At 36.4% G+C, this 20691-nt stretch overlaps 1 protein-coding gene and 1 long non-coding RNA gene across 21 annotated transcripts in view; one reads left to right on the top strand and one right to left on the bottom strand.

The window, feature by feature from the left end:
* Positions 1–20691, top strand: part of IMMP2L (inner mitochondrial membrane peptidase subunit 2) — a 980891-nt gene that overhangs the window by 254001 nt on the left and 706199 nt on the right. The window lies entirely within an intron of this gene.
* LOC143691276 (uncharacterized) overlaps positions 13850–20691 on the bottom strand; it is a 55046-nt gene continuing 48204 nt past the window's right edge. The window contains exons 2-3 of the long non-coding RNA XR_013179446.1: positions 15572–15681; positions 13850–14034 (exon numbers count right to left, since the gene is read on the bottom strand). This is a non-coding gene — a long non-coding RNA (uncharacterized LOC143691276). The remainder of the gene's footprint in view (positions 14035–15571; positions 15682–20691) is intronic.

The following is a 20691-nucleotide window of genomic DNA, read 5'->3' as shown; positions in this document are numbered from 1 at the left end:
TCCTTTAGTTTGCTTATTATTTCTTCTGCCTCTTTAAATCTGCTGTTGTGTGTCTCTAGTGTATTTTTTATTTGGTTTACAGTGTCTTTAATCTTAGTGATATCAGCTATTTTTGTATTTGTTCTTTCAAATTACTTTATATATATATATATATATATATTTATTTATATATTTTTTAAAAATGATATACCTTACGGCAGGCAATGGTGGTACAGTGGCAGAATTCTTGCCTGCCATGCCGGAGACCTGGGTTCAGTTCCTGGAGACAGGGGTTCAATTCTGGTGCCTCTGTTGAAACTTTTTTGCTGCAAGCCTCTGGTGTGTGGTCCATGGCAGAGTTCTCCGTGCAGACACAAAGGCTGGGTTCACCTGCAGGGCCTTGCAGGGCAGGACTGGGTACCTGACAATCCCCGGCAGATGATCTCTTTCTTCCTGTTTCCAGCTTGTAGACTCCAGGAATCAAACCCGGATCTCCTGCATGGCAAGCGAGAATTCTGCCACTGAGACACCATTGCACCACCCTTCTTTCAAATTGCTTTTTATGCTCTTCTAGTGTCTTCTTGATATCCTTTATGTAATTAGCTATCCCACTGATTTTATTTAGTAGAGTTATATTAACCTCTTTGATTAGTTGTTCCAAAGTTTGTGACTCCTCCGGTGTCATTTGACTGGATTATATCTGTCTGCATGTTCATATGGTTAATGATCTTCTCTTGTCTTCATGGGATGCAAATATCTTGACAGGGTTACTTTTGAAGTTGATTTCCTTTAGTAGTCTAACGCTTTGTATTTGCTGGGTGGGTATGGAGCAGGATGTGGGGTGTGGGGAGGGGCACAAATGTGCAGTGATGGGTTCCAGCTCAGCAATATACATGGGTCGGATGCTAGGCTGGTTCCTGTGAGCACGGGGTGCAGATTGTGGGGCTTTGGAGGTGTGGTGCAGAGCTGTATGGGCAAGGTGCAGCTTAGGCAGGCCTTGGACTGTAGGAGCAGGGTGCGACGGGGGGACACAGAGGTAGGTCATAGCAGGAGGTGGATGGAGGTACTAAGCTGATATGCTGGGATTGGTACATGGGCAGAATGAGGGTGGACACGTGGAGCATGTGGGTTGTGGGTTGCAGGTGTGGGGTACGGGGCACAGAAGTCAGGGAACAGGGAGGGCAGAGCATGGGTGTGTCCTTGCACAGGGGGATGGATCTAAGGGCCCTGGGATGTGGATTCATGCATTTGTAGGGGAAGGCACATGTTGCGGAGGTTGCAGGATGTGTGTCATGGGTGGGTGATGTCAGATGGGAGGGGCGCTGGCAGGAATGAGCAGGTGCTGGGGGGGGAAGGGATAGGGTAGGGGCAAGGCAGGGCTATGTTGCACAGATGGGAGCACCTGCCAGGTGTGAGGGAAGGGCAGTTGTGCTGGGGGTGTGGGGCAAGGGTGTGCATGTGCGCAGGGCAGGAGTGGAATGTGGTGCAGAAGTCAAGAGGTCAGTGCATGGATATGTGGGTGCCTGGCTGGGAGGGTGTGGCTCTGCACGTACATACGTCTGGGGTCCGGCTGTGGTGTGCATGAGTGCAGAGCTCCAGGGCAGCAGAGCGGGATTGGGCCTGTGTGAGCTGGGGGTGGGTGTGGCCCAGATGAACAAACAGGTCAGTTCTTAGCTGAGGGGTGTGGTGTGTGTGGGCGGGTGCACATGCATGGGTTTTGGGGGCAGGATGTTCATGTACCTGTGGCTGGGTGGGGTTGTGTGACTGTGTGGGCTGGGGGCCGGTGTGGTCAGGGTATGTAGGTGAGCACCTGCAGCCCAGAAGCACAGGTGACCACCTGCAGGGGTAGGAAGGGGGAGGTGGGGCATCAAGGGCTATATGCTGATGGGTGGGTCTTGGGAGGGGCAGCGTGATATGTGCGCTTGCACTGGAGTTTAGGTTGTTTTTTTTATGGTATATTAATTTATTTATTCAGAAAACATTTATTACCACTATAAAATTCTAGAATGAGGTAGATATTGAATTAAATAAACATGAAACAAATATTAAATAACTATCACGTGCTAAACTTTGGACTAGAGATAAAAAGACAAAAAAGACATGGTCCCTGCCCTTGAGGGTTGGGACATGCTTGCATGCTTGTGCAGGGTGGGGATGCACAGGGAGGGCTGTCGTTTTGTGGGTACTTAGAGTGCTATGGTGGGGAGGGTGACTGGGTTCAGGTACGTGGGGTGAGGTTGTAGTCATGGACTTCAGGGCAGGGTGGTGTGTGAGGGTAGTGCTTTCAGGGAGTGTGACTTGGCTTACTTCCTTGTCCCAGTCTCACTGTCCGTGCACTCCTCAGGGCTCTCGGCCTATGTTTGGTAAGGGACACATTAGGCTGTTTGCAGTAGCTGGATGATCTCTGGTTTTCTGTGTCTCATTTATTCTGCTTTTTCAACCAGGGCCTCCCTATGTGGTGTAGAAGACCCTTCCAGGTCACTTATACCCTGGAATCACTCTCCTGGTCATTTTCCTGTCACTTCTCTTGCTGTTCCTTGGAGCAGTGATGAACTGGACCTACTCTATTCTGCCATATTCCTGGAAGTCTATGCTAATTTTTTAAATATAAAATAAGGGGAAAATATTGTTAAAGGTTTTGCTAATTTTAAAAGGTAGTTCTTGGATTAGTAAGTTAATTCAAGAAATAATAATTTTCAGGGTTTTCCAATAAATCATGTAGGCTAAGGATTAAATATATTGCTATCCATTACATGCCTTTTTATGTATATGATCCTAATTATTGAGTTACTATAGAAATAGTCTGTAAAGTTTGGTTATACCACATTATTTTACAGGTGATCCTATCATTACAGCAGCCCTATTAGTTATAATTTCTGTGGTTTAAAAAAATATTACATTCCAGTGGTTATCACTGATCTCCCCCACATAAAAAATGAAATATCTTTCAATATTTCTGACAATTTATTGATGTTGATACCAGATAAATAAGTCAGAGTTATGTTATAATTTTTTATTATATTTTCTCTGATTATTAAAGTTATAATTTTGAAATTTCAAAAATGTAGAAAAAAAGAAAGAAGGGTACTCATTATACACATTATAGTCTAAGGTAGTGTTATTTAAATAAAAATATCAAAATGATACCTGAGGGTTTAGGGCATTTCATTTTACATTTCATGATATTTAGAAGTCCATTCTTTATATACCTGAGATTTGTGATATTTTGTAGAAGATTCCTACCATCCTTTTCCCATCCCTTCTCTTTCTTCCATCGCTTTTCCTGAAATGCTGCTTTTCCTAATTCACAACCACCTGTTGGGTGAAGCATGGATAGAGAGCAGCAGAATAGAAGCTGCATCCAGAATGGCACCAATCTCATGGGGAAGCTGCTAGTTTGGGGATCATGTTCTCAGCTCTCCAGCTCCCAGTGTCGATTCTTCAGTATTTGAAAGTTTATCATCTTTCTGGGATAGAGTCCCTAAAACAAGTCATAACAAATATAAACGTATTAATTTGTCATTGCAATTTAGCCTTAAGGAAATGGATTTGTATTTCAATCCCTGAAATCAGTTTAACCTACTGAGCTTTACAGTGGTGTCATTCAGTTGCTGCCAAAAATGCCACCTCTTTCCTGGAAATCTGGCCCTCTCTCCAGCTCAATTAAATGCTCTTCTCCAATTCTTTTTCCCTACCCAACTTCCCACCCTCCCCAACCCTTTCAACCTCTGTAGGCCCCATTACATGGCTAAATAAAATTAAACAACTTCTCAAAACAAAAGAATACATATTTTTATATTCTTATACTTGTCCCAGAGTTTTCTCACTCTTCCTGTCCTCAGCTAAAATCTGAAATTTGGAACCACTTTCTCCAGCAAAGACCCTTTTTTTTCCTAGGCAGTTATACTTTCAAATTCTTCTGGGACTTTGCTTTTTCAGATGTTATGCTTATTCTTTTTTGAGCATATGTTGTTTGAGAAAAACACAAAGGGTCATATTTAAGCTTTCTTGATCATACTTCATCATTCTTTTGTGAAGTAATATGTAGGTCATCTTGATTTTGGACATTAATGTTTAGAATTTTAATGTCATGTTTCCAGGCTTTTTCTCAGAATAGACATATTTTTTTCTTATGATATTTCTACAAATCACTGTTTTTTTCTTATTAAAATTTGATTCCTTCCGATTCATTCTCAGTGCATTAATTTTATTTCCACTTGGGGCACGATATTTATTGTTTTTCTCTTTACCTACTCTGGCATCATTCGTATATTTGTGCTTTGGGAAAAGCTATATCTATAAATACCATGGAATTTATTTCTGTAAAAGCTTTAGCTACACACTTTATTTGGACATTGATTTATCATCATAGGACAGAAATGGCAAGGTTAGCATTTCAAGGGAGCTTCTCTTCTGTTAACAGTATCTTCATCCTCTCATTAGTTTAATTCATGATAATAATTCAGACAAGTTTTGACAAATCCTTTTAGACAGAAGTGTTTCCCAAAGGCCATTGTTAGATTTTAAATAGTTTCCTCAATTCATTTTAATGTATGAAATTAATGTATGAAATTTATTTTCTTTCTGATGCAATAAACTTTCCTTTGATGTAAGAGATTAACTTTTATGTTTTTTCTTTTTCCGTAGAACTGATTGTTAGAGTTTGCAAATAGGGTACTTTATTCTGTTTAGATTAAATTTTTTTTTTTTTTTTTGGAGGGGGGTGTTTGTGATTTTGGTGTCTGTTCCTCCCATCACGCCTTTTTTTTTCACTGCACAGGAAATGATGAGGTCTCTCCATAAAGTACTTATGAAATCCCTAAAGAACCCAGTGAAGATGCTGAGATTGACTTGTGTGTATGTCTGTGTGTGTAGTTTTCAATGCTTAAAGAGATTTGAGAAGCTATATATTTGGGAAGCTTAATATTAGAAACTGTCTACCCAGTTTTGAAAAAATTGGTGTTATGTTATTATTATTTCTGACAAATGGATCAAGTTAGTTCCAAATAATAAAAGAATCAACCTTTATTTATTTCTCCCCAAAATTAGAAGAGAGTTTCACGAATAAAATACAGGATATTCTAATTTTACATAGTTATGATTGTAGAACTGAAATCCCAAAGCGCTTTATAGAGATAAGTGAAAGCATTACAGAGATAAATAATAGAGACTGTATGTTTTCAAACAGTAATTGTATGTAAATAAGTCCATAATTTGCTTTTTGAGACTTAGTTTCTTAATTTATTCAGCCAAAGGTTTGTTGCTCTTATTTTTTTTATGCGATTTTCCTCTTGAAGGAAGGACTGAGAACACGTTCTTACTTCATTTGTTAACAATGTTTACTAGTTGGTATAATGATGAAATGATTTGTAAATAGCAAATGTTGTTTTAGTTTTCCCAGTTTCTGTAGTGTCCTTAGAGATAAAAACAATTGAAGCACTTTGAGGACACTGTAGAACAGAATAAGGAAATGGAGAGAGGAATAAACATAGAAATACACTTGGGTTTTTAAAGTTTGTGTTTTGGATATCTATGCAGTTTCAGAATTCCATAGTATATTTATATAAAATCATCATTTACTTTCTAAAATTTCAAGGATGGGCCAAAAAAGTCATTGTAATGTGCTTTCTTGAGAATAGTAGGATAATACTTAACTTGAGAGAAATTAGTGAATACTGTATTAAGTTCAGGTCACTGGAGCCTAAAGTAAAGCTGCCACTATTGTAGTCCCAGTGATTTTCTCACAAATGAGTCATGTTGAAAACCTCTTCTTAAAATCTATTTTCTGTTATATTTCCTGATATAGCACTGTTTTTATTTAAGATGAATTAGGATTAATCAAATAAAAGGTGATAGGTAATAGAAATTTGGACAGTTGCCATATTTTCTATCAGCGAAAAAAAAAGAAAAACATTCTTCATTTCATTACTGTTTTAGTGGGATGACTGAGGAAACATAAGGCCTGGGCTTGAACCCTTGCTCTGATGCTTAGTCTCTGGGAAACTTAGTTAACGTTTATTTCTTCATTTATGAAGTGGCAACAGGAGAAGTTATTGGAAGAACTGAATTACATAAATGTATGTGTGTCACATATATATATGTATATATATATATATATATATATATATGGAGAGAGAGTTCTAGAAGAGTGCTGTATACATGTGTTCTAGTTTCCTAGCTGCTGGAATGCAATATACCAGAAACAAATGGCTTTTAAAAGGGGAATTTAATAAGTTGCTAGTTTATAGTTCTAAGGCCAAGATGTCCCAACTAAAACAAGTCTATAGAAATGTCTAATCTAAGGCATCCAGGGAAAGATACCTTGATTCAAGAAGGCCAATGAAGTTCAGAGTTTCTCTCTCATCTGGAGAGGCACATGGTGGACATGGTCAGGGTTCCTCTCTCATTTGTAAGGGCACATGGTGAACACTGCATCATCTGCTAGCTTCTTCTCCTGGCTTTCTGTTTCATGAAGCTCCCTGGGAGGCATATTCCTTCTTCAGCTCCAAAGGTCGCTGGCTGGTGGACTCTGCTACACATGGCTATGTCGTTTTGCTCTGCTCTCTCTGAATCTCTCTCATTCTCCAAAGTGTTTCCTCTTTTATAGGACTCCAGAAACTTAAGACCCACCCAAATGGGTGGAGACATGTCGTCACCTAATCCAGTTTAACAACCACTCTTGATTAAATCACATCTCCAGATAGATGATCTGATTACAGTTCAAACATACAGTATTGAATAGGGATTATTCTATAATAATTTTGATTAACACATGGCTTTTCTAGGGTCCATACATCCTTTCAAACCAGCACAACATGTTAATTATTTTGCTGTTGCTATAGTTGTTATTCATGCTAGATTTCATAAAGTGAAACTTTATTTTTATTCAGCAAACATTAATGAAACCTCCGGTATGTGCCAAGCACTTTTTCAGTTACTGGCACACAATAGTGAATAAGCAGACCAAAACCCTGTTCTCATTGGTTCTGGAGGGCATGGAAAGAGTTCAACAAGTGAAAAAGCAATAAAAATGAAAGGTAGTGCTAACTCCAACATAGAGGATTAAAACAGGGTAGTAGATTGGGTAGCCAGGGAAGACTTATTTTAGGAGGTAACATTTTACTGGAGAGTTGATGACAAAGAAACAGTCTTGTGAAGATCTGGGGACAAGAGCATTCTAGTGAAGAGTTTCTGAGATGTGCTCAGAGAATATAAGACTTGTCATGCTAAAGGGTAGTGGGCTGGGAGTGAACAGTATCAGTTACAACCCAAGAGCCTACTGGGGATCTGGTCTTGTAGGGCTCTTTAAGCCTGGCTAAGGAGTTAGGATATCATTCTAACATTACAGAGAGCCTTTGGAAGGTTTTAAAGCAGGAGACTGGCATGACCTAATCACATTTATAAAACTATTTGAGTTTTTTAGCTCAATAAAGCTATAGTAAGCAAGACAATATTGTCCTGGTAGAAGGATAGATTGATAGGTCAAGCGTATGGAATATTAAGCCCAGATATTGACAGATAAAGTTGTGCCCAACTACACTGGACATGCATGGGGATGTTGGTCCATGTGGATGTTGACATGGACAGATGTGACTTTTGACATAGAGATGGACACGGGTGGATACTTATATCAATAGCTATGGATGTGGACATGGCTAGATGTAAAAATGGACACGGACCTGGGTATGGGTAGATGTGGATATGGCCATGCACATGGACATAGACATGGACATGGATATAGATGTAAGTAGATAAGGACCTGGACACGGTGGCTGTGGGTGTGGATGTGGATATTGTTGCAGATAGAATCTGCCTTGTTCACCTCTTTATTTCCAGCACCTAAAGGAGCTGGCACATTATAGGTGCCCCACAATGTTGATTGAATAAAAGACAGAATGAATGAAAAAAAAAAAGTTCTGCCCAACTAATTTTTGATAAGGCTGCAAAAGCAATTCAATGGAGGCAGGATAGCCTTTTCAACAAATGGTGCTTCAGCAATTGGACATCCCTAGGTAAGAAAATGAGTCTGGAACTAAACTTCATAGCTTATACAAGAATTAACCCCAAATGTATAATTTATATTTAAATGTAAAATATAAAACTATACAACTTGTAGGGGAAAAAATAGGAGAAATCTTCAGTATCTATGACCAGGCAAAGAGTTCTTAGACTTGGTAGCAAAATATTATCCATAGAAAGAAATGAATAATACATACTGTGTGATTGTAGCACAATATTGTAAGTATTGTAGCACAGTAATAACAAAGTGGAGTGTGAGTATGGGTGAAAGAGGAAGGCTAGAATCTTATATATAACTAGAAGGAAAGCTAGAGGATAAAAACTGGGACTGTTTAACTTAGCAAAATCCAGAATGGGCAACGATAGTGGCTAATTGTATAATGTAAGACAGTTCTTACATGAACTGAAACAAAGATACACCACCATTACAAGCTGTTAATAATAGGGTGTTATATGGGAAAAATACAATTAATATAAACTAAGATCTATAGTTAACAGTAACATTGTAATATTCCTTCCTTAATTGTAATGAAAACACTATACCAAAGCTAAATGTCAACAAAATAGGTGCATTATGGGTTATGGGATTTTTCTCTTTGGAAGAAATGGGGATGTTTTCATCCTGACTCTAGTGGTGAATGCATAATTTTTACCAAAAGCCATTTATTGTACATGTAGTATGAACTGTATGAGTAGGAATAAAACTGTTTTAAAAATAAAAAAATAAAAGAATCATACAAAAAATATTATCTATAAAAGAAAGATTGATAAATTGTGCCTCATTTGTTCTGTGAAAATCCCTTTTTAAGGGTCTTTTTTTTAAAGATAAAAACACAAGCTACAGATTGGGAGAAACTATTGCACCAACCCCATATTTGACAAAAATCTAGTTATCTAGAATATATAAAGAACTATCAAAACTCAACAGTAAAGAGAAAAAAACACAACACAATTAGAGAATGGGCAAAAGAGGGAGAAACATCTCACAGAGGAGGATATAAACATGGCAGATAAGCACATGAAAAGATGTTTGACATTATTAGGCATCAGAAAATTCAAACCCAAACCGCAATGAAGTATCACTACAAACCCATCTGAATGTCTTATATTAAGAAGGAATAACATCAAATGTTGGTAGGGATCACTCATACATTGTTGATGGGAATGTAAAATGCTGTAGCCACTGTGGAAAATAGTTGGGCAGTTTACTGTCATAACTCTAAACATGCACTCACCATGTGACCCAGAATTTGCATTCTTGGGCATTTATCCTAGAGAAGTGACAATTGGTCTTCACAACAAAACCTCTATGAGAATGTTGAGAGAAGTTTTCTTTTCATGATCCCAAACTGTAAACAATTCCAGATGCTCTTCAGTGGTGAATAGTTAAACTGTGTCCCATAACATACCATGGAATCCTACTCAACAATATAAAGGAGGGATACTTGAAACAATTTGGCTGAATCTCCAGGGAATTTTGCTAAATGAAGAAGCCAATCCTAAAAGGACACATTTTGAATGATTCTACTTATATAACATTCTTGAAGTGACAAAATTATGAAATAAAAAATAGATTGGTAAATTGCCATGATTTAGGACCATCTCCTGGTTGTGATTTGGTATTGCAGTTTCACAGATGTCACCATTGGGGTAAACTGGTAAGGGGTACAATGGGATCCCTCTTACAACTGCATGTGAACTTACAATTATCTCAAAATAAAAAGTTTAAAGAAAAAAAATTGATTTTGCCTGGTCTATGGAGAACGTGTGCCCTCCAGCCCTTGTTATTCTGATTTAAATGGTCAAAGGTTGGGGGTGTTGTCTTGTAGGTTTATAATGATGATCAGGTGATTCTAATGTGCAGACAGGATTGAAGACCTCAGCAAAGCTATAAACAGATCTTTATAGGATTTAAGCAGGCTGTTATCCACAAGCTTTTTAGGTTATGATATTTGTTATAGGCATTCAGCTTTGCAAGCCTATGATCTGATCCCTGAGGACCAGTGCTATTTCCTCAATTGAGAGCCCCTCAACTGAGAATGCCTCAGATAATTATATTTACCTATGAATATCTTAATATTTTTCTCTTCAAAGGAAGGCCTATTCAGTTTTTGTTTTATACACCTGTTGCAATAATTGCCTTCATTACTTTTAGTTACTATAATTTTGTCTACAATGATGCAGCCATTGCTTATTCGTGCTAGCAGATTACTTTTCGTTCTCCTTTCTCTTTAATATGGGCTCTCCCTGGGCATTAAAACCCTGTGTGTCAATAGAACCCAGGCAAATCTTTTTACACGATTGCTACAAGATTCTCAAGAGTTTATTAAAAAAATCAACCAATATTTAATTCGCGTATGAGATTTCTCTTTTAGTGAATGAAGCTTATAATCAGAAACCACAGTAGATGTATCACCTGATAAGTTTAATACTTTACTTTCCACAAGATTTGCTTTCTTTTTCCTTTTTTAAATAGAGAAGCACACATTTCTTTTTCCTACACTTTTTAAGAATAATAATTCTTAATATTAATTAAGAACATAATTCTGTGTTGCATTTTGAAGATTATTTATTTGATATGGGACTCAGCTGAACATCTAGCACATAGTAGATATTCAATGATATTACTGAATAGGGTGAACAAATAGTGCTCATTGCTCTCTACCATCCTGTATCTGGCATGTCGGCAGTCCCATCTTTGTGAAACTTTCCATCAATTTTGTGGTAAGATATATAAATGATGAAAACTTTTCAAGACTTCCTGTTATCATGATATGCCATTTATTGAACATGATGAAAATTATTTCTAAAATGTCTTTGATATATGTGTTTGCATGTGCGTGTTTAACAGTGTACCAGCCTGATATCCTCTGGCTTTGCCTTTGTCTCCTCTTGTTTCATGTCTCAGTAGCATAAATAACACCTGTTATTTATGGTTCTGGTAATTCGGGACACTAGTGAAGTCTGTAGGTTGTTTTTTATATCCTCTAGGTAGTTTTGCTTTTTGACTGTACCTTGTACTCTTTTTGACTTCAAGTGCAGAGAATTTGCTTGCTGTTCTTTTATTTATTACTTTCTTCTTTTATGCCTGTACTCCCCTCCCTCTATCTGGTATCTATGCTGAAGTATTTAATGCATATCCCTGCTATTTTCTTGCCATTGGCTTATTTAAATATGTGTGCATTTTTGGAAAAAAAGTTTTGCTGTTTTGTTTGCTTGTTGTATTTAATAGACGTTAAGGTAGCACTTCTCGTATCCCAGGTGCTATTTTAAGATTTTTACAAATATTGATCCATCTATTCCTTGCAACAGTCCCATGTGGTGGGTACTATTATCCGTGCTGCTACAGAGAAGTGAGTAATGTGCCCAGGGGTGCAAAGCCAGGGGTGAATTTAGGTAGTCTGGCTTTAAAGTTCACCCTCTTAACCCCTAGAATAAGCTGCCTCTCTGCTAAAAGCAAGGTATTGTGCTATAAATCCCATTCAGTTTCCTTGTTTTTCCATATTGACATGTGTACATCAAATTCATTACATCTGACTGCTACTTGATATTCTGTTGTAAGCATATACCACATTAAATAAAAACAACATTGAGGTGTAATCTACATACAATAAAATGAACACATTTTAAGTATATAGTTTATTGAGTTTTGACAATGTATACAACCATGGAACTAAAATCACAATCAAGATATGGAATATTTACATCACTCAAGACATTATCTTGTGCCCCTTCCTGTTAGATCCTATCCGTGACCCCAAGAAACCACTGAAATTTCCGTCACTATGGGTTGGTTTTTCCTGTTCTAGAATTTCAAATAAATGGAATCAATACAGTATTTGCTCTTTGGGTCTGATCTGATTTCTTTTGTTAAGCATGTTTTTGAGATTCATTTATACTATTACTTGAATCAGTTCATTTCTTTGTGTTATTGTGCAATTTTCTGTTCTATAGTATTACTACAGTTGATTTATCTATTACTTCTTGTTGGACATTTGTGTTTCCAGTTTGGGCTTGTATGAGTAAAAGTGGTATGAACATTTGTGTACAAGTCTTTGTGTGGGCAAATGTGTTTATTTCTCTTGGGCAAATACATAGGAGTGGATTTCCTGGGTCAAGTGTTAAGTATATGTTTATAAGAAACTGTCAAAATGTTTTATAAAGCGATTATGCCTTTTTATACTCCCACCTGTAATTAATGAGTTTTAATTCCTCTGCATTTTTACTATTCTGGTCAGAGTATATTGGTTTAATTTCTGTTTCTCTGATGAATAAGGATGTGGAGAACCTTTTCGATTATTTATTGGTCATTTGTACATCTTTTGGGAAGTGGCTTTTCAGACTTTTTGCCCAGTTTAAAGTTCAGATATTTGTTTTCTTCTTATAGAATTGTAAGAGTTATTTACTTCTGGATACCAGACCCTTGTCAGATATAATGTATTGCAAATATTTTCTCCCATTGTGTGACTGGCGTTTTAATCTTTTAAATGATGTCCTTTGCAGACTAGAAGTTTCTGATTTTGATAAGGTCCACTTTATTCATTTTTTTTTCTTTTCCGTCTAGTGCTTTTTACATCCTATCTATGAAATCTTGCCTCTTACAAGACTGTGAAGATTTTCTCTTTTTTTCTTCTAGAAGTCTTATACTTTTTGGTTTTACATTTACATCTATGATCAATTTTTAATTATTTTTGTTCACATACCACATTTTTATTATATAGCCCCCTAGTAATTGTTGCTTAGGTTTGCTAGTATTAATAATACTGCTGACCAATTGTAATACATTCCCCATGTGAATATGTGGAAAAGCATCTTGGGTAGTGAGGCATATTTTAATATATATTAATTTCACTAAGTATATACAAATTGCTATTCACAAGGGTGCACACATTTATACTGCTGTCAACATGGCAGGAGAGTTTCTGTTTCTTTTCTTTTGACTTCTTATGAATGATCAAACGATAAGATTTTTCCTTCTCTTCACTTGCTACCAAGATCAGATTTATATAATGTTGTTCACAGCATGCTCTTTGTGACAGTCTTGTGACTCTTCCAATTTACTTATATATTCTAATCTTTTGTTGAAAGGGAAATAAGTGATTTTAACCTACTCAAATTATGTCTATGCTATTAGGACATAAAGCTGACAGTAAAGGTTGTACAACTGCACCAATAGTTTAGTTCTTGGGTTTTGTAGTATCTGTTTTGCCATTGTGGCCATCTCTTCATCTCCTTTTTAGATCCTTACTTAGAGTTCTTCTTTTTCAAAATACTGGATTGGTCACCTCGGGTAAGTGAGATATTAATACCTACAATTGAGTGCCAAATTGTGTGAAGATAATTTCCTTATATAGGTTTGAATGCTATATAATTTTAGGTGAAAATATATATGAGCAGATGGTGAGGTAAGCAATAATTTCAGTACCTTGATACAGGTCACACCTTAAAAGTCTCTTATCTAGTAAAGGACAAAGTTATTATATCGTAAATATGCTGCAAACTACTGTAATGCAGTTTGAAACTTTATGTATTATAAGAAAAACTTGTATTGAACAGATGTTTCAAATCATAAGGGCTGCAGTATAAACCAGTTTAATTTACATAATGATTTCATAGACTAAAATATTAGTTATCTTCTCACTGATTGAAAAGTCCATTTATTGCTACAGAATACTTTGGGGTAAGAAATACCCATACTAATCTTCACTCTGAAACAGCGACTAAGAAAATTGCATGTGAAAATAAAATACTCCTTTTTTTAGTTTTCTTTGATAACTTCTTTGAATATTAATATCAGTTATGAATTATATTTATAGAAAGTGTTGCTTGCATTAAATGTTACTTGCATCTGGTGAGCATTATTTGACAGTGTCAGCAAATTAGTTTGAATCTGTTATTGCCAGTTTTGGTGTCAGTGCTGGAAAGTACTGGGAAATCTTTGTGAATCTGACAAGGTACTGATGGTTTCTTTGCCAGGTTCACTCAAAATGAATAATTTTTTTCTTCTCGTTTCTCCGGTAATTTAACGGTTAAATTCTATACACATAAAAAAAAAAAAAAAAAAAAAGGAAAAAAATCCCATTGAATGGAAAGGCTATTATTTCTTATAGGTTTATGTCTAAGTTCAAAACTTCTCTATCTTGTTAATAACAAGACAAACAACAAAACAACAACTTCATTTGACCAAAATTTTTCCCTACCATATTTTTCCCACTATTGCCAAGTTTTGATTTATTTCTCAAGCCATATACTCTATGTTCTGGTTTGCCTAGAATAGTTAAATTTTGTGCTTGAGTTCCTAATACAATTATTAATATCTTCCTTTTTCCCTCTACAAAGTGAAATATGCCTTATAGTAGATCTCTCAAATAAATATATTTAAACAGCTCTGGACTTTTTTCTGACTCTGCCACCAACTAGCTATATGACTATATAGTTAAGTCATCCAAACTTTCTTCATCTATAAAATGAAATAATAAGAATGATCTCTGAGTAATCTTAAAAGTTTTGAAATTCCATGTTTCTAGCTGCCTATTGCTTTTAAACATATTGGTTTAAAACAGCAGGTTTTCAAAAAGTTTATTATATCCTATTCTATTATATATGGTCCTAGTCTATCCTATCCCATCTCATTCCACCTCTTCCCATCCTTTCCCATCCCCTCCCATCCTTTCCTATCCACTAAAGTAAATGCTGATCTTGAACTACTAACTTGATTTCATGACCAGAAGTGTGTTGAGAGCCATCCTGATTCAGATATTCTGAGTGTCAATCTCAGCTGTGTAATCCTGAGCAATAATTTACCCTCTCTATCCTTCAGTTTCCTCATCTACCTGTTAAGGGTATTGTGAACAATTGAATGAATTAAGTAACCACATAAAAAAGTTCTTAGCATAGTGCCTGGTGTATGGAAGAAATAATTGTATGTTAGCTGTTCTCATTATTTACTCATCCTATAAACATAATTTTCCTCTGTCAATATTACTGTATGAGAAGACACTAGATTGAAAGTTTTTACCATGTTGAGAAATCTTTTAAAAATCAAAGATAAAATTATTGTCAATAATATAATAATAATTATTAACTAATAATATATAATTATTAAAAGTATTATCAATCACTTATTTTTTAAAGTATATTCACAGTTGCTATGTCAAACAGTGGTTATGTTTTTATAGTAGTCCTGGGACTGAGTTAACTCTGGTTTTCCAGCTGAGTTGACACCTCCCACAGGTCAAATGTCAGAAATCATTAGAGTAAATATATTATTAATATTCTGTCCTGTTCTAATTAGGATAAGGTTCAATCTTTTAAAAAAAAATAGAAACTTTTTACCTGTTTTTTTCATTTAAAATAATATGTAGGTTCTTTACATTGAAACACATGCTTTGTTGAAGTGATACAATCATAAATTGTTTTTGCAGTGAGTAAAAAGCACTAATATTTTAATCTTTGAAAGAATAAGCTACTTTTTGCCCTTTACTAAGATGAAATATCAAATTTATACCTAAGCAAAATTTTGTTATCTAATGCTAGTCAGTACATGGGAAAAGTAGTTAAATTCAGATTTCACCTGTAAGCTTATTTTTCTTGTACCACGTTCCTGTTTTCTAAATTTTTCTGCATTCTTCACCTTGCACCATTGCCTATATCATATTCTCCATGTTCCTGCTGCTGCACTGCCTGAAAAATAGAGGATTGTGAGGTATACACTAAAAGCTATGTCTTTTAACTTATTTCAACCAGCCTTTTATCCTCCATATTGGGCATCAGCTTGAAGAGGAATGAACCCTCTTGGTCTTTACTGTTGTGCTATGAAAATAGTTCAAATATAGCTAAAGGGAAAATAATGAATACATAGGACTTGCACTTTGCCATTTTGTTCCCATAATTAGCTCAATTCATTTCTCATGATAACCTTGTTAACTAAGTAGTATCCCTATGTTATCCTTAGAAAGGTTAAATATTTGCCAAAGAGTTCTGAAACTAATAGATGGCATAGTTGAAATTCAAACCCAGGATTGGCTAACTTATAGTCTTCTGGGCTCGCTTTGGAAAGCTCCTGGAAGTGATTCTGAATAATACTTCCCAGATCACAATCCTTAACCTGGTGGCATTGCATTTTCATTAGTGACACCTTATATGGTAATATCATCAAACCAGGCTATGATGCCAGTACTCTGGGTAAAAAAGGGTTATGATTCAAAAATATTTGTGGCAAATTTGAAGAACTAGTAAATGTAAACAGGACATAGCTCAGTAGAGATATGTACAGGGTAAGTCGCATAGAGAGGAAATATAAATTGTACAAATGCTAGAGTACATAACATTAAAGGCTGCCAGGAAAATGCTTGCTTTCTCCCTCAGCCCTGGTCACGACTTTATGATGTAGAATTTTGGAGAAAATCCAGAGGAATCCAACAGAAATTATTAAAAGATTGGAAAAATCTGCTCTGTAATGAAAGACTAAAGAATGGGGTTTACTTAGCCTAGAAAAGTGAAAACTGAATAGGAACTTAATTATAGTTTTGAAGTTCAGTGAAATCATAGACACAGAGGCTATAAGTGGCTCTCAGGAGAATAGTCTTTTGACAGGCATTCTTGAATATGGTTGTTTTCTTGGTTTTCACTGTGTGTGAAAGGATATTATATGACTGATGATGAGCAGCTGCTCTTTCTTCACTGCAGGGGGATAAGCAAGAAAGAGCTTAAATCACCACAGGAGTGACTTAGGGAGAAATTTTCAAATATTCTTGAAGGTGGTAGAGATTCCTTCAGTACTGATTTTTTTTGTTGTTTTAAGAGGTTTAATTTTGTGTGTAGATTGTCAGAATTCAGGGGGTTGGATTTTAGAGTAAAAGAAAAAGAAAGTTTGCATCACCCTTTTTTCCCCTGATTTAAAGGTGAACACACAGCTTTTAGCCCCTTTCTTTCCAAGCTCTGTGAAAGTGAGAAATAAGAACACTTGTGAAAAGTTAAGCCGGACAATAGGCATTTTCATTTAATAATTATAATCTTAGCTCAGACTGATAGAACTATTCAGGGATCTTTGGGATGCTTGTAGGACACGCCCAGGAGATCCGCTTAACCAAGACATTAGAATTTAAGCAATGGTCATGGTTGTTGAAACATATAGATATTCCTTTTTGCTTTCTGGTATATTGGAGTAGGCAGAGGGTATGCTGGTTTGAAACTGTTGTGTACCCCAGAAAAGCCATGTTCTTTAATCCACATTTAGTGTTATTGGGTGGGATCTTTTTGACTAAGTTGTTTCATGGAGATGGGACACACTCAATTATGGATGGGACTTTTTGATTAGTTGTTTCCATGGAGATGTGTTTCTACCCATTCAGGGTGGGGTTGCTTACCTGGAGTTCTTCAAGAGGGAACCATTTTGGAAAGAGCTAACAGAGCCCACACAGCTGGAGATCTTTGGTGATGCAGAAGGAAAACACCCCAGGGGAAGTCCTTTGAAACCAGAAGCAGGAAAGAAAGCTAGCAGACTTTGCCTTGTGACTACCCAACTGACAGAGGTATTCCAGGCCCATCTATTCTTCTTGAATCAAGGTATCTCTCTCTCTGGATGCCTTAGTTTTTTAAAAAGCCATTCCATTTCTGGTATATTGCATTCCAGCAGCTTTAGCAAACCAATACAGAGGGAAATACCTGAAATTTTAAAAGTGTAATACAGATGCCTCGATCTTAGATAACGCTTGTATAGCCTTTATCTTGTGTCCTTGTAATTATAAAAATCTTATGACTAATCTTCACCTGTACCCACTTATCCAGTTTTTCAATTTTAGAGTCTTGTGATCAGTAAAGACAGCCCCTGAAGGGTCTTGGGAAAGTCCAGAAGTAACCCACCCTAAATTCAAAGTTATCTTATTACTGAAACTGGATCTAACCAAAATGGACCTACCTGAAATGTGCAGTAGCTTAGACTTTACTTATAGGTCTATAAGTTGCTTATACCTCAACATAATACTAAAAATCACTCTCATTATCATATTAAGGCCATTATTTTCTTGCATATGTTCTGTGACTAAGCATTTAACTTAATCTGCACATACACAATAATTAAATCATCTCTAATTACATCATCAGGGCCACTGTGCTCATTATCCTAAAACCTGCCCATCTTTTACTGCTGTAAAACTATCAGAATTACTACAGGTCAGGGAGACAGATTTTTGGACCAGTAGGCCATCTGCTCTTGTGCTTCATGCCTAGTAATAAACTCTTTCACTCTTTGAAACCTGGTGTCTCAGGAGTTGGTCAACTGAGTGCATGGGCAAAATACTCCACTGCCTTGTCCAGCAATACTTTGACTTCTAAGAGGGCATTGAGGTGATAGGAGCTCCTGAGCACTGGTCACCTGCAAATGCCTACAATCTTCTCTGTCCTTTTTTCCCCCAAGAGCTTTCTTCTTTGTGAATCACCCCCAAATGGCAGAATATCACCTCTGCCTCTCTAATACCTTTCTTTAAATCTAGAAAAACAATGATTCCCTTAGTGACTGGTTTCAGATATGTTTTAAGAAAGAGGGTGGTTGCTAATTAAAATAACATAGTAAGGTATGAAATGCAGATAAGTAGCTCTTTTGGGTTACTTTTTCTCCTCCCACCCTCCTTCCCTACCTCCCTCACCTCCTCCTTCCCTACTTCCTCCTCACCTTCCTTCCAAGATTTACTGAGCTCCTGCTGTGTGCCATTCACTATTCTAATTGAAGATAGAAAAGAGACAGAAATCTCTGTCCTCTTGGAGTTTGCATTCTAGATGGGGAGATGGATAAAAAATAATGTAGTTTTTTGGATATTGTTAAGTGCTATGTGGAAAACTGAACCATAAAAAATGGGATATACCTGTCAAAGTTCAATTTGAAATAGATTTGTCAGGAAGGCCTCACATTTATGTGCTTCATAGATATTTCTGGATTGCCTATTCTAGACTTCTGCCTCCTTTCTCCCTTCCTTGCCAGAAACAGGAATTGGCAGCTTGGCACACTACTCCTACAAGGTTGCTGACCTCTGATATAAATAGAGCTTGCTGGATTAAAATCATTTTACAGCCCTCTTTTAAAAAATAAGTCAGTCATGTTTTAATAGCCACTAATTATATTTAAAAATTACTTGCCTTTGAAACATTCCAATGATTCTACAAGTGACTGGAATTTAAGTTACATAAGGTAGCATATTTACATTCCTCTATATATTTAGAGGAATATTTCTCCTAACTTTTACTTCATCTCATGTTGAGTGTTGTTTATATGAGTGATTTTTTGCAAAGGGCTCTAGGCAGTGGAATGTGAATGGATTCAGCAATGCACATGATCCACTTTTGGTGGGGCAGTGGATGGCCTTTGTATTTGAAGGAAAACTCTTTTAAAGCAGAATTAAGAATGATGGGGAATGACTGCTGTGTGTATGGGAAGTGATTGAACTATGTCCTTGTTTTCTTCTTATAGCAGTGGATTGCTGAGGGAAAGACATTAACAGATTGATATAAACTAAAGATTTGCAGTAAGGGTATATGCATTTTTGATTTGGACGCAACAGAATTCAAGGCTTTGTGTTTGAGGTGGCAGATTAAGAGTGATTCAATTGCACTGGTAGCTATTATGTTCATTAATAAAGTTTGAATTCAGAGGACCTTTAAAATTACCTAACTCCTGGGACTGTACCAATAACAAAATTCTTTTGAGGTACCGAATGCTTAAAGTCAAAGGCAGGACAATAAGAGTGTTAGACATATTTTCCTTTTTTGCATGAAGTCATTGAGGGATATGTAAAGGAGAGCAAGCATAGGGATAGCTTGGATCTCTTCCATAAAATTTCCAGAATTGTTGTTCCAGGATTGTATATCCCTTTGAAATTACTGGAAGAGCAATGTGGATATTTTCCTGGTGCTGTAATTTCGGATCCGGGTTCAGTTCAACATAGTTGATATTTCTTTACAGAATTACCTCAACATGCTAGGTGGTTCAGAATTTGCTAACAACTTGTCTTTCCAAGTTTTCCTACTTCTTTACATATACCTTAATCTGATCAAAGGGTGATTGCCTCTCTTAGAATATCTTCTTCTCTTTGTCAAAATAGTGTCTACCGTAGAATAACATATCTTCACACCTACTTATTGCTTCTGTCTGCCGTTGGATGTGCGTTCTCCTTTCTTTGAAGCTCCTGTAGCACTTTAACATACATATTTTAGTTTCTTAGAAATAACAGTGATGACAATAACAAGCAAAAAAGCCCATAGTAAATTGTAGGAGAGTCTTCACATGACTCTTAGAAACACAAGGTAGGCAGTTTTTGCTTTGTTTATCTAAGGAATGAATTTGATTATTGAGCTTCTGGAAATCCAGATTTTGTTTAATTTAAATTTGGATAGTTTACATTTCCCAGCTTCATTAACCAAGATCAAATTCCACAGATTTTATGGTCTCGAAGACTTATTTTTGTTGGTTTCTTGTAAGTATTCCTTACTCAGGAGGACCTTGGTGAAGTTCCCCTGTCTTCTGAACTTCTCAAGGGTCATTTCAAAAGGCTGACTTTTGTCCCTCACCTTTGTTGACTCTGTGTTTCTGATTCTCTGTGATTGGATTCAGAGTCTTTGCATTTTTAAAAGGATTATCATCTGTCCTCCAGCTCTGCACCCAGATCAGAATGTATGGCAATTTTTAAGTTCATGCCAACT

Source organism: Tamandua tetradactyla, chromosome 1 (assembly GCF_023851605.1).
Source record: "Tamandua tetradactyla isolate mTamTet1 chromosome 1, mTamTet1.pri, whole genome shotgun sequence".
NCBI lineage: Eukaryota > Metazoa > Chordata > Mammalia > Pilosa > Myrmecophagidae > Tamandua > Tamandua tetradactyla.
The sequence above is the reverse complement of the archived record's forward strand: the minus strand, read 5'-3'. Positions and strand labels throughout refer to the sequence as shown.